At 44.5% G+C, this 12,100-nt stretch overlaps 1 protein-coding gene across 1 annotated transcript in view; it reads left to right on the forward strand.

The window, feature by feature from the left end:
* Window positions 1-12,100, forward strand: part of LSAMP (limbic system associated membrane protein) — a 990,094-nt gene that overhangs the window by 671,785 nt on the left and 306,209 nt on the right. The gene's annotated exons all lie outside the window — the stretch shown is intronic.

The following is a 12,100-nucleotide window of genomic DNA, read 5'->3' on the forward strand; positions in this document are numbered from 1 at the left end:
TTGTTCTCATACTGAACCCAAAACAAAGAACTGTTGCCACTACTGAGAAAAACATTATTCCTTCCAAAACCAGGATTGAGGAAGATTAGAGCTTTAAGATGATGGAAAAGTTGTCTTGAACTGCTGGAATCAAGGAATCAGGCAAAGTTGAGCAGCTTGTTCATCCTGTTAGGATTTGCCATGAGAGCTTCATTAGCTCAATAATCATATTCTAATCACAAAATGTTTCTCTGCCTCAGTCTCATCCATCTTTCTTGCAGCTATCCAAACATTTGTCAGCTTTATGGAAAGATACTACAGGAACTAGAAATGATGGACACCACCTTCACATTGTAAAAGCTCTTGGCTGCAGAGCTAAGGGCGTCTATCCGATACTGATGACATCTTGACTCTTTCCTTAGGGAGCTGAATACATCTAGTAAACTAGAAGTATACTGCATGTTCCCCAGTCATCAAGACATTGACTCTATCCTGGCCAGTGTGTTCAAACACTGTGTTTTAAAATTGGCTCCTGAAAGTGAGGACATCTTTAGAAAGCTGAAGAACCGTAATGGAAATTATAAGGAAGACTTGATTTCCTGGTTTATTTTCTTTTTGTAAGCCCTGCTTCCTGACAAAATACCACAGAGCTTGAGATTTAATATTTGTCCTATTCAGCCATCTCAGTAAGTTGGAATATCACGTATGCCAGTCTCATCTTGCTCATACTCATGCACACACAGAGCATGATGGTGTCACAGGCCTCTTTCCACAAAGGACTGCACCCTGACCCTCCTTCACCAGTTTCTTTCCTCACACACTTGCAGTGCCTACAACATCCCCCACAGCTCTGTTGTGCTATGTAGGTGAAGTGGGAAGGGTTCAGCCTGTGTGAAACCTAAATCTGTTGTGCAATTCTCTGTGGTAGTAAGAGCAAACCAGGTTCCAGTCCAAAGATTTAAGCAATGACACATTGCTGCTTTTCTGTGTATGAACAGAACTTCTGCTTCCTAGGGTTTTCTCACTGCAGAGCAGTGAGAGGGACTGCAGGCACATTGTATATGGTGTTGATGTCTTGCAGTTTCCTTTGGATATATTTGAGCGTTCATGGCCTTTTCTCTGCTTCAGTCAACTGTGCTTGATTTACACAGTGGCATAGAAAGAGCTGTCCAGTACAGAGCCCTTACCTGAGTCACTAAATCATAGATGGCTTGGGTTTGAAGAGACCTTAATGGTCATCTACTTCAAACCCCACTGCCATGGCCAGGGATACCTTCCACTAGAACAGGTTGCTCAAAGCCCCACCCAACTTAGTCTTGAATGCTTCCAGGGATGGGGCATCCACAGCCTCTCTGGGCTACCTGTCCAGTGCCTTTCTGCCCTCACAGTAAAGAATTTCTTCCTAATATCCAATCTAACCCTACTATCTTTCAGTTTAAAGCCATTCCCCATGTCCAATCGCTACATACCCTCGCTAAAAGTCCTTCTTCAGCTTTCTTATAGTCCAGCTCAGAAGAATGTAAAAGCAGAAAGAGCTATCCAGAGGTTTTCTGTGGCCTCTGTAAACATCTGCATGATGTCTCTCAGCATTCTTTTACAGACTTCATGTTTACCAAAATACTTAAATTTCACTTCAGCTACACTTGTGGCTCCCTTGTCCTTACTTGTGTGGAATTAGTGCAGATGCATTTGTGTGATGGTTCACAGTGAGCAGTCAAGAGCCTCGTATTAGGGGCGGGATTCAATGGGCAAATATTTTTGCACAGATATCCCTGCTGCTTTTTGAACCTTGACCATTGCTTACAAATATCTCAGTCTTTAAGCCATGGAATAGAGGCTGGAAGTTTCAGATGGTGTGAACAATGCATTCTCAGTGCCATCAGAGGTACATTGTGAACAAGGCATTGGCTTTTCATGAAGTGTTCATCAAACACTTACCAGCAGTGCACAGATTTGCTTCAGAAGGTTTCAAACAACAGAATGTGATCTGTATGGGATACATTGCTTGTGGCTAGGAGTTTGATCAGTGTGGCCTCGCAGTGCCTGAGTTTTATTGTCGATTGAACAATGGCAATAAGACTGGCAATTTGTAATTACAGCACATTCAGCTAATGCAGATATTTCCCAGGGGAATATTCTTGTGCATCCATGTTTGTCTGAGGTCAGAGGAAGAAACTTTTCAAAAAACTTACTATAGTATGTGTTTTGTTATGTCCTTTAGTAAAGGAAAGGAAAGGTCTAGAATTAATTCATAATTCTTGAGAGCCAAATCTATCTAAAGCCCTGTAGCCCTTTCTCAATAACTAAAAATTCCCTTTCTGCTCACTGAGTACATAACAGATTTTCCTGTATGGTCTTCATGTGCCTTCTGGCTCTGGAGGATGGGCTCAGCTCGAGATGGGACAGAGACAGGACATATCAGCTCTCTCTATGGCCTTGTATCCTCTTGCATGGTTGCTTGGTGTGTACAAGCACAGTCAGTACTTTAACAAATTCCAGTTACATCACAGACCTAAAGCACAGCACTTTCTTGGCATGTCTCTTTAGACTGGGGTCTCTTGCTGCTGACCATGCAAGTGCTTTTGGGTGTTGGAAAGCTTTCACAGATGAGTGGAGGTGTTCCATTGAACATCGAGCTTGTGATAGAGGGAAATGGAGTTAAGGTATCTGCTTGGCTCTTTCTATCATGTGATGCAGGTACACATGGGCAGAGAGAAGCTGTAAGAACATGAGCTTCCTGCTGGCTTTGGTTCTTGCATTCTCCTCTGCAGAAAATGTTTCTTGAATAGGGACCTCAGTCTGAACGCTGCTTTCACTTCATATTGTGTTCTAATAATATCACATAAGAGACATGAAATGGCTTTGATCACAGGGAGTAAATGCCACCAAATATTCTTCTTCCCGCAGCCTTTTCCTTGCTGCATTAAAAATTCATGGGTAATAGCAGATTCTTCTTTTCAGGACTTAGCTAAATCAGCAGATGGTGAGAGTGGGCAGGAATACCGGGGCATGTTGATGGACAGAACAGGGGTGTCCTGAATGAGCTGGGTGCAGGAGAAATTTGCACTTAATTTGCTTATGCTGTGTCTGTCTGAAGCCATCCAGATTCACTGTCTGTTCCTTCCTTTGATGAGCAATGAACTTACTGGAAAATTGTTGTAGTTAAGTTAAATTGACACGAATCTGAAGGTGTTCCTCAATTTCTGTGTTTGCTTTGTTCTTTGTGTTGCACTCATCCTCCAGCCAAAAGCAGTTTACAGGGAATGAGAGTGAGAGGCAGACTTCAGGAAATGAAATCATAGCCCCATAGAAATCAGTGGCAGAAGTCCACTTGATTATATCCCCCTGATTCATCCAAGGGGGTACTACTTGTCAAGGTTGCCTTTGACATCTCAGACACTGATAGACAAAAATTAGACATCCTTCTTCCACAGAATCCTCACCACGTCAGTAGGTAACCCCTTACATTTGGCACTAAGGTTTTACCACCCCAAGCCTCTAGAAAGTTTTCCTGCCAGCTCCTTTGTGCTGTACTCTCAACAGATGAAAAATAGCTCTGGTAAACCATTTTTACCATTCTTTCTCAAAACTGTATCTGAAAGTGGTTGTCTTACCAAAAGCTCAGAAGCAGATATTTGAGTGACTTGGAGTACTCCATTTCACAAATTCAGGCCTCACCTTGATTCCCACTGACACCTGGATGATCTCTTGCAGACTGAAAGAATAAGGTGAAAAAGGTGAAAAGGTGATATGGACAATGATTTTGGGTAAAAAATAGATTTTTCCTGGAGGACACTTGAGGTAGCCTCACGCACACATGCGATAGGTGTGGTATTTGGAGTTCATCTTCCAGTCCATTCCTCTCTCAGAGGGCAAGTAATGAAGCATGAAAGTGCCCTATTCAGAGCTCCATCTCTTCATCAAAGGTTTTCTTTGGGCCTTTTCTTATTATCTTGCTCCAGTCTGATCCAACTTCAGTGATTTTTTTTTCACATCACTTGCCTTTGTTCAGCCAGCTGCTACAGTGCTCTGACCAACCTGCTCTTTGTCCTTCCCTGATCTCTACCTGCTGCAAGAAGCTAGCAGGCTCATTACATTATTTTAAAAAGTACTGGCGTGTTGTATAAATTGAGAAAGTAATAAAGTGTCACTGAAGGCCAAGACTGTGCACAACCCCCAGGGGTTTCACAGGAAGCAATGCTTCCGTTCCTGTGTGGGTTGGGGGCTCTTTGTTCCACAAAACCCTGCCACCTGCTGGATCTAACAGGTTGCTGAAGCTGAGTAAATTGTGTGTGTGTGTGTGCGTGTTTGAAAGTGAGCATTTGCTGGCACTTCAGGGCCTGAACCAGGGCAAGTTCCCACACAGAACACCGGCTTATTCTCACTCTTGCCTGGAAGGCTTTTATAAATGGACTCCCCAGACCTCTGTTTTAGGGAGCTGTTTCAGGATGTGTGCATCCCTCATCCAGCCCAGCCTTAGCAGAGTCATAAGCAGTGGTTCAGGGAAGAATTTCTGTCCCTTGAAAGGTATTGCTTTATCTGAGAGGTGTTGCTTCATCTGAGTGGTTTGCAAGTTTGTCCACACTTGGGCTTGTTTTGCCTTATCCACATTGATTTAAACATGAGTTGGGATGAAATGGAGTCAGGGTGGTTCTGAGATGAGGAGGTGCTGCTCCTGCAAGAGGTGAAGCCCCCACAGGCCATACAGCTGCATGGCCACTGCTTCTGAGCACAGAACTGAAGGTTCCTCTGCCTTGTCTGACAGAAGGAGCTGCTGGAATCACCTCCAGCAAAATGCCTTCTCTCTCTGAGAAGTTACCTCATTTCTGCACCTCTTGGTGGGCAGGTCCTCTGATGTTCCACCCCTACTCCTACTTCCCCCTTTTCCATGCTTAGATTTGGACCAAAAATGGCCACTCCTGGCCCTACTTCTTTGCTATCTGGCCCATATCAATGACAGTGATATTAATCCTGCATCTGCCAGCTCTCTTAGAGGCTGCTGAAAGCACCCTATTTTCCTCTCTTGTCACCAGGTGTTTGGCATTTGTGGCAAAGTATTGAACTAGGAACAAAAGTGGTACAATGTAAGACTCAAACAGGTACAGCATAATATTTCAAGGAGATAGTATTTAACAATAGACAACCATTTAAGCAGACAAAAGCATGATTCAATTCAGTGGCTGGATGATAAAGGAAATAACGTTTGTGTTTAAAACAAAAAGAAAAATTCTTAACCTGGTGTGGTAATTAATCATTGAACCCAAGAAGGGGGTGAGTTTCTGTGTTTGAGGCAGACAGCTGGATAGGATGATCTGAGAAGTCCCTTCCAGCTTTAAAATGTACAAAAATTACATGGCCTGACAGAAATGGGGCATGGGAGCAACATAGGAAAGGAAGAGAAACTTGAAAATGTCAAGGTGAGAAGTTTAAAAGAGGGTAATGGAAAGATGAGAAGAAAAGCTGAAATATTAAAAAGTTTATGTTGAAAAATTAGGCATGCACTAATTCCAAATGCTGATACAGAGACATCCCTGACCTGTAGCCTGTAAGGATGGTATTAACTGAGCCTGTGTGTGTGGGACAGCTCTCCTGGCTTTTCATATTGAAGATCTGGACATAAAAATAGGTTTTCCTCATTTTCAGACTGGATCACAGTGAAATGAATGGAAGTGTTGTCAGAAGCTTGAAAGCAGGTCATAGTTTCAAAGGAAACTTTTTCCAAATTTTTGCATACAAATTTCTCTTGGATGTGAGGCTTTCTGACACTGCCTTGTGTCCTGATAGTGCACAAAACTTGAGAATTTTTCTTGTCTTGTGCAGGCCTCAGTTTAAGTTTCATTAAAGTGATGCTGGAGCTGTTGTAATGGACAAGAAAATGCATGGCACAACAGCCTGCTGCACTCTGTTCTTCACAATAAAACTAATTCTCTGGTAATGATGGATGTGTAGAATGTATCATTTCAGCAAGACTTTGGAGCTCTCCTCAGAATCATTGCTGTCAGAGTGATTATGCTCATCCATTAGCATTGTGTTGAGAACTCCATGCCAGAGCAGGTCATGGAATATGCATCAGGGCTCCTCAGGATGGGTTTGACCACCTCTTAGCTGTATGGAATTCCTGTCTGCAGCCATCCACATCCCTTGCAACTGCCAGGCAGCTGTTTTGGGGCCTGTTAAGGAGTAGGTTGGAAATAGGTCACGCCTGGCATGTTCTGTAGCATGAGTCTTGCAGGGGCTTTGTGTGGAGTAGTGTCAGATCATGTCAGATCACCCTGCAGCCTTCAGGGCTTCGCTCTCTGTGTGTACGATTGGAAGCTTGTGTGAGGATCTCTGCAATGGAGCTGTAAACTTTGACATGCCCTGAGAGACAGGACAATTTAATATGGTTAAATTAGGCATCTGCTGTGAGTGCCCTCAAGACAAGATTACTTCTCTGAGGGCAGAGGGAGTCTGGGGAAATTAACTTTTTATGCCTCTGTGACTGCTTCATTAAGTAATTCACCCAAATTCACTGAGGAATTTGGCCTGTCCTCCTAGAACTTCCCAACCTTTGGGTCATCTCTCTGCTTCTGTGTTGGGAGGGACTAATAACCACTGTAGTCACTTGGGAAGTCAATCCTAATCACTTTTGCTGAGAACAATAAGTATTCATTGGCACGGGAGGAAAGTTTTTGGGAGATACTAGGAGTAAGCAGATAGAGCTACTGCCTTCCTATGTGGAAGTGACTTATTTAAGGACCTGCAGGGTTGTACTCTGGCTCTGCCTGACTCACCAAGTGTTATATGACACTGGTGAAGCAACAATTACTGCCAAATATAAAGAGATTTTGAAGCTGTCCTCAGTGGGAGGTATGGACTTCTTGTCTAGATTTGCATGCCTAACTCCTACAGTCACATTTTAAAAAGACAGGCAGACATACTACCTTGTTCCCACGAGGAATGTCAGAACTGGGATTGGCTAGATCCCCTGCTGCTGAAGCCATGAGCCAGCCCTTCTTGGGGGGATGGGTTCCACAGTTTCCCACAGGGACTGCTGTCTGGGCTGGGGGATGGCAGGCAGCTTGGCTACCTGCCACACAGCAGCACTGGCTGAGCAGCCTGGCCCCTAGTGGTTTCAAAATTATTTGACACCCTCTGTCAAGAAGCAGCTGCAGAGTTCAGTTGTGAGGTGTTGGTAAGGAAGTCAGTAATGGTATGTGATCTTCCAGAGGAAAGGCAGTGTGATGCTTTTGACACTACTGATGGCTTTTATTCTTGTATTGTTGCATTTATGTAAGACTGGAAGGGCATTTTTTGTTTTAAGCAAAAAAAAGAAGCACTCTATCTTGACCCTCTCAAGCAGGAAGGTTCCTTCTACAAATAAGTCTGTAGTTCTACAAGCACTTGCTGTGATAGCAACCAGTAATTAAGGCTACAAACCATCTGCAGTACTAATTCTTTAATTCTGCTTTGTCATACTGATTAAAAAAAGACATCTTTAGGCTACTGTTATCCTCCTGTCCAGCCTTCAGATGTGGTCTTTAAGTAAAGGTGAAACTTTCTGAAAAGCCTGAGCATAAAATCTCTTCATCCAGTCAAACAAGTGTTTTTTTTTTTTTTTTTTTCCAAAGGTGATAACACAGTTCTCTGTCCATGCAGCACAGAAGAAGATGAACTCCACAACTTGCTTTTAGCTGGTGTAGATCAGCATAGCTCTTCTGACAATGGTGGTGAGATGTCAGCTTACAGCAATTGAGAACCTGGCCCTTGGCCTCTACATTGTCCACACCAAGGAGATCAATTGTGAAACTAGATCAATTGCATGGTAGCAAGGTTACAAATTGGTGAAAATCAGCTCTTGCTCTTGTACAGGAGGGAGTTCTGTTCCAGCTCAGTGACTGTGCTTAGAGAGAGGTGTTGTGCATGCATGTTATCATCCGCAGTTATGGCCTAGCTGAGTGCTCTCGTGCAGTAAATTCTTCTACCTAATGAGGTTCTTACTTCAGAGGAAGCTTGGCCTTGTTGCATTACATGTATGATTGTTAGCCTTGGCTCTAAACTGGCTCTTCTTTTCAGCATCAAAAGCCAGTTTAATTTTTAGACTTGCAAAATATTCATAGAAACCATATATATTTATATTTTTCTCAAATGGCAGAATTTTTCCCTATAATAAGTGCTTTGTAAGTTTGATTTCCCATCTCTCTTTTAGCCCTGTTTTTCCTCCTTTTCTTCTACTCCTATGGCTCCCTGTATCCCAGGGACTAAAGGAGAATGGAACATAACTGCTTAATTGCAGTGGGATGCTGCCCTTGCACATCAGAGCAGAAATGTGTGCATGTAGGAGCTGCATATATGGGAATGAAGAGAGGACAGAGGGATCACGGCTGTCCTTCCACGGTCCCTTAATCTTCCTCACCATGTTGTGAAACCCCTTTGGCTCTTCCTCGTTCCTCTCCATAACTCCTCTGCCAATGAGACAAAATTGCATTTTCTCTTCATGGCTGAGAAGCTTTGAGCAGGCTCTGCTGCATTGTGCAGCAGTGTATCTTGACTAAACGTGTTATAGCTCACAAAACATCATACGTTTTCACTCACGGTTGCAGATATCCCAAATAAAGTCCCTATGTGCCTGGACGCTGCTGGCAGAGTCATTGCAGAGTCCCGTTAAAACTCTTGTGTCAGTCATGTGGTCTGGAGACTTGTGTGAGCAGTGTGCTTTTCTTGGTATTTTTCAGAAATGCCTTTTCCCTGATTCCAGCAATATTTGGGATCAAGTCACTAGCTTTGGTGTGGCTGGTAGGCAATGAAAGTCAAGTGAGAACAGTTCCATTTTGTGTAGCTGTTTGTGGTGTGAGCTGACGAGCCTTGCTTTAGTCCTAGAGGGCAGCCATCCACATCATACAGATGGTTGTTGCAGTTGGCATTGACTGAAGTGCATGGATTGCTCTTTGTATTTAGCCACCTCAAATGCAAAAAAAACCCCACTCCTATTTGTGGACAGAGTCCATGCTTTCAGTGTCTCTTGGCTCTCCATGAAAAACAGATGGCACTTTAGTCTTTCACAATGTCAGTCTCTGAGTATCTGAAAAACTGAGCTGCCACACAGGGAGGCAGAGGTGACCTGAGTACCCATCCTACGGCAGCGCAGCATGGCTTATCTCAACATATCTCCTGCCCATCCAGGACCAGTGTCAAGGTTCTCTCCTTTAACTAGCCTAGGTGTCCATGCTGTGCTGTCTCCAGCTCATTCCCCTCAAAGACAGAGAAAGTAGGGATAGCCAGGCTGCCCCAGCTCATGCACTTGTTTTCCTTCCAACTTGGTACGCAAACAAATCCAGCATCCATAGCGTGGAAACACAGATACGGTCCTGAACCTGCCATCCAAACATTTATATCATGTCTCTGGTTGTGCCTTACAGTCTTTGCTCATCTAAGTGTGTTGCTCTGGGCCCTGTTCCCTTTAAACAGGGTTTATGTGTTTTGCATTGGAGGGGGGTGATGTGATACCTGCAGGGCTGGGCTCATGCTGCTCTGTCTATTCCTGAACTGCATAGCAACAAAATCTTCAGTGACTGACTCTTCAGAGTCAGTCTTCCTCATCCTGCCAGTCCAGCACCTACCAGAAGTACTGAAAAATGGCATTAAAAGGCTGCAATATGGATTTGTGGTGTCCATGCTCTGATTGTTTACCTAAATTTTTCCTCAAGTTTTCAGAAGGTAGGAAAGTTAGGAGCCAGACCTGCTGTTTCGTTATCTGCTTCCAGCAGGGGGAGATGGGACCAGAGAGTTATTTCTTCTGGGAGCACAAATAAAAATAATATTATTTATTTTCCTCGTGAGGCACTCTCCTAGGATTTGTGTGATTCCTGCTTGTTTGGCCTTTTACACTTATGCAACCCCTTCCTTTTGCTTCTGTACACTTCAAAAAACAAATAAGACCTATCCACATTACGTTTTGTTTTTGTTTTATTTTTCACAAGGTTCACAAGACCCTAAAGAGAATTTCTTCCTCATCTCTCTGATTATTATTATTATTATTATTATTATTATTATTATTAAGTTATGCTACAGTAGTTCTAATGAGTTCTAATAAATGTGTAAGAAGATTAAATCATCCCCTGTACTGCTGGATCAGCAAAGAGGGGCCTCTGAGCCCTCTGTGATATACCTCTCTTGGTAGGGGGGCATGGCCACATGCAGTCCCACCTTGAATCAGGATCTTAGTGGCGCCTGGAGACAGGATTTCTTTCTTCTCCCTCCCTGAAACCCCTCTGTCGTTCTCTGTATAAAACATATTGGTGCCACTTTCTATGAACTATATTTAACTAAGCATTAAATTTAGATTTAACTGGATAGTTATTGCCTCCTAAGTAAATACTCTGAGATAAGGAAATATTTAGTGAGCTCTAGCAGTTGGGTGGCAGATGCTTCTTGCATTGCATAATAGTTAATCTTCGACAAATATGTTTTCCATACTCCACGGGCATTTAATTAACATACAATAGCTCTTATTAAATGTAGATGAAACATATTTGGGAGACCCTTGTAAAAAGGATCCATGCAACACTGGCTTGCAAGAGAGGTGCATTTCTTTCATTGCTAACTTCATATGGGACCAGGCCTTGGAGCTGTACTCAAAGTCTGTCACGGGGAGTGCAGAGGTTTCCCCTTGGTGATGCCCCTCTTCAGGCATGCCAGCAGCCTGATGTGTCCCTGTGCCTTGCACTCTCCATCCTAGAGAGATGGTTACTAGTCAGCAATCAGGTGTCAGCAGCATTGTCTTCTCCAGAGGATTATCCTTGTGAGGTGGTATTTCTCTCTTCAATAGCTTGGGTACATCTAGTGTATGGATTAACCCCTTTAGCTCCTCATTCCTCTCCCCCTCTGGTGCTATCTGTGCCAAGTCTACTGCAGAGGAAAGGTCTGACTTGCCTCACTCCTTGGCTTGAATACAAAGCAGTCATCTCTTCTTGCTGCTGCATGCGTGGCACTGGAGCAGCAGTGTCATGACCTTAGTCCCTAATTTGTGGGCCTTTAACACTTGCAGGGATTGTTTAAGTACTCAGACAGTGCGGCCTTTCCATACCAAGGCTGCAGGGGCCAGTTTCTAGGAGTTCAGAAAGCAACTGGATGTGCTCCTGGAAGAAGAGAATCATTCAAGTGCCATTAACTACAAAGGCAGTGCCACTGGCTGGGGACATGCCTTAGCCATAAATCACTAGAAATAGATAAGTGCCCTGGGGCAGTACCACTGCATGCTTGCCTTGTGCTTGAGTCCTTCACCAGGCATTGGCTTTAGGCTGCTTAGAGACAGGAGGAAGGGTTAGAGGGTCCTTTGATCTGGTCCCACACGGCCATTTCTGTGACATTCCTTATGTCACTTCAGTTTGAGCGCACTGTGTCCCACAAGGCTGCAGGAGCAGAGGTGAAGCAGGCTACGTACAAGACCTGCTTTTTTCCCTTCCTGCACATGTACCAGCACTGTAACCACACAGAACAGCAACTCTCAGCCGAGTAACCCCATGGCTTTTCTTGCACCTGATTCTCCCTCTTAGACCTTCCCTTCCCTCTTTGCTTCCCGCCCCAGCCCCGCCGTGCTTTGGTCGCAGAAGGGTTACATGAGCGAAGCATCCCTAGGAGCAGTTCTGATCCCTCCCGCAGGCAGAGATCGGGCTGGTGGAATGGCAGGCAGGCATCAGCAATAAAACATTCGGCTTATTCCTTTCCATTAATTTAATCTCGCTTCTCTTTGCGGTGGGCTGCGGGCTGCGGGAGCGTTCCCGGGTGGGCAGCGCTGCTGCCGGCGGGGCTCAGCTGCGGGCTCTGGCAGCGGCAGCACAGGCCGAGCATTCACACCGCGGGCAGCTCAATGCCGGCATTGTCTCCGCTCCGTCGCTCCGAGGCTGGGAAAGGGGGTGGGGGGCGGGAAGGGCTGAGTGAAGAGAGGTGGGAGGGAGGGATGTACAACTGGTTATCTGGCGAGAGTAAAGTCTGAGAGAGGAAGAAACATGGTCTGAGGCTGCAGAGGCAGTTGCCAAGGATGCTGCCCTGCTAATCAGCTAGCGTGTGGCTTTAGGCCGCTAAGCCAAGTTGTTTGCACTTTTGGCCACAGACCTTTTCCTCACTATTTCATCTTGAGAAT

The sequence above is a fragment of the Agelaius tricolor genome, unplaced genomic scaffold (assembly GCF_023055355.1).
Source record: "Agelaius tricolor isolate 1412-34295 unplaced genomic scaffold, bAgeTri1.0.p SCAF_9, whole genome shotgun sequence".
Lineage (NCBI taxonomy): Eukaryota > Metazoa > Chordata > Aves > Passeriformes > Icteridae > Agelaius > Agelaius tricolor.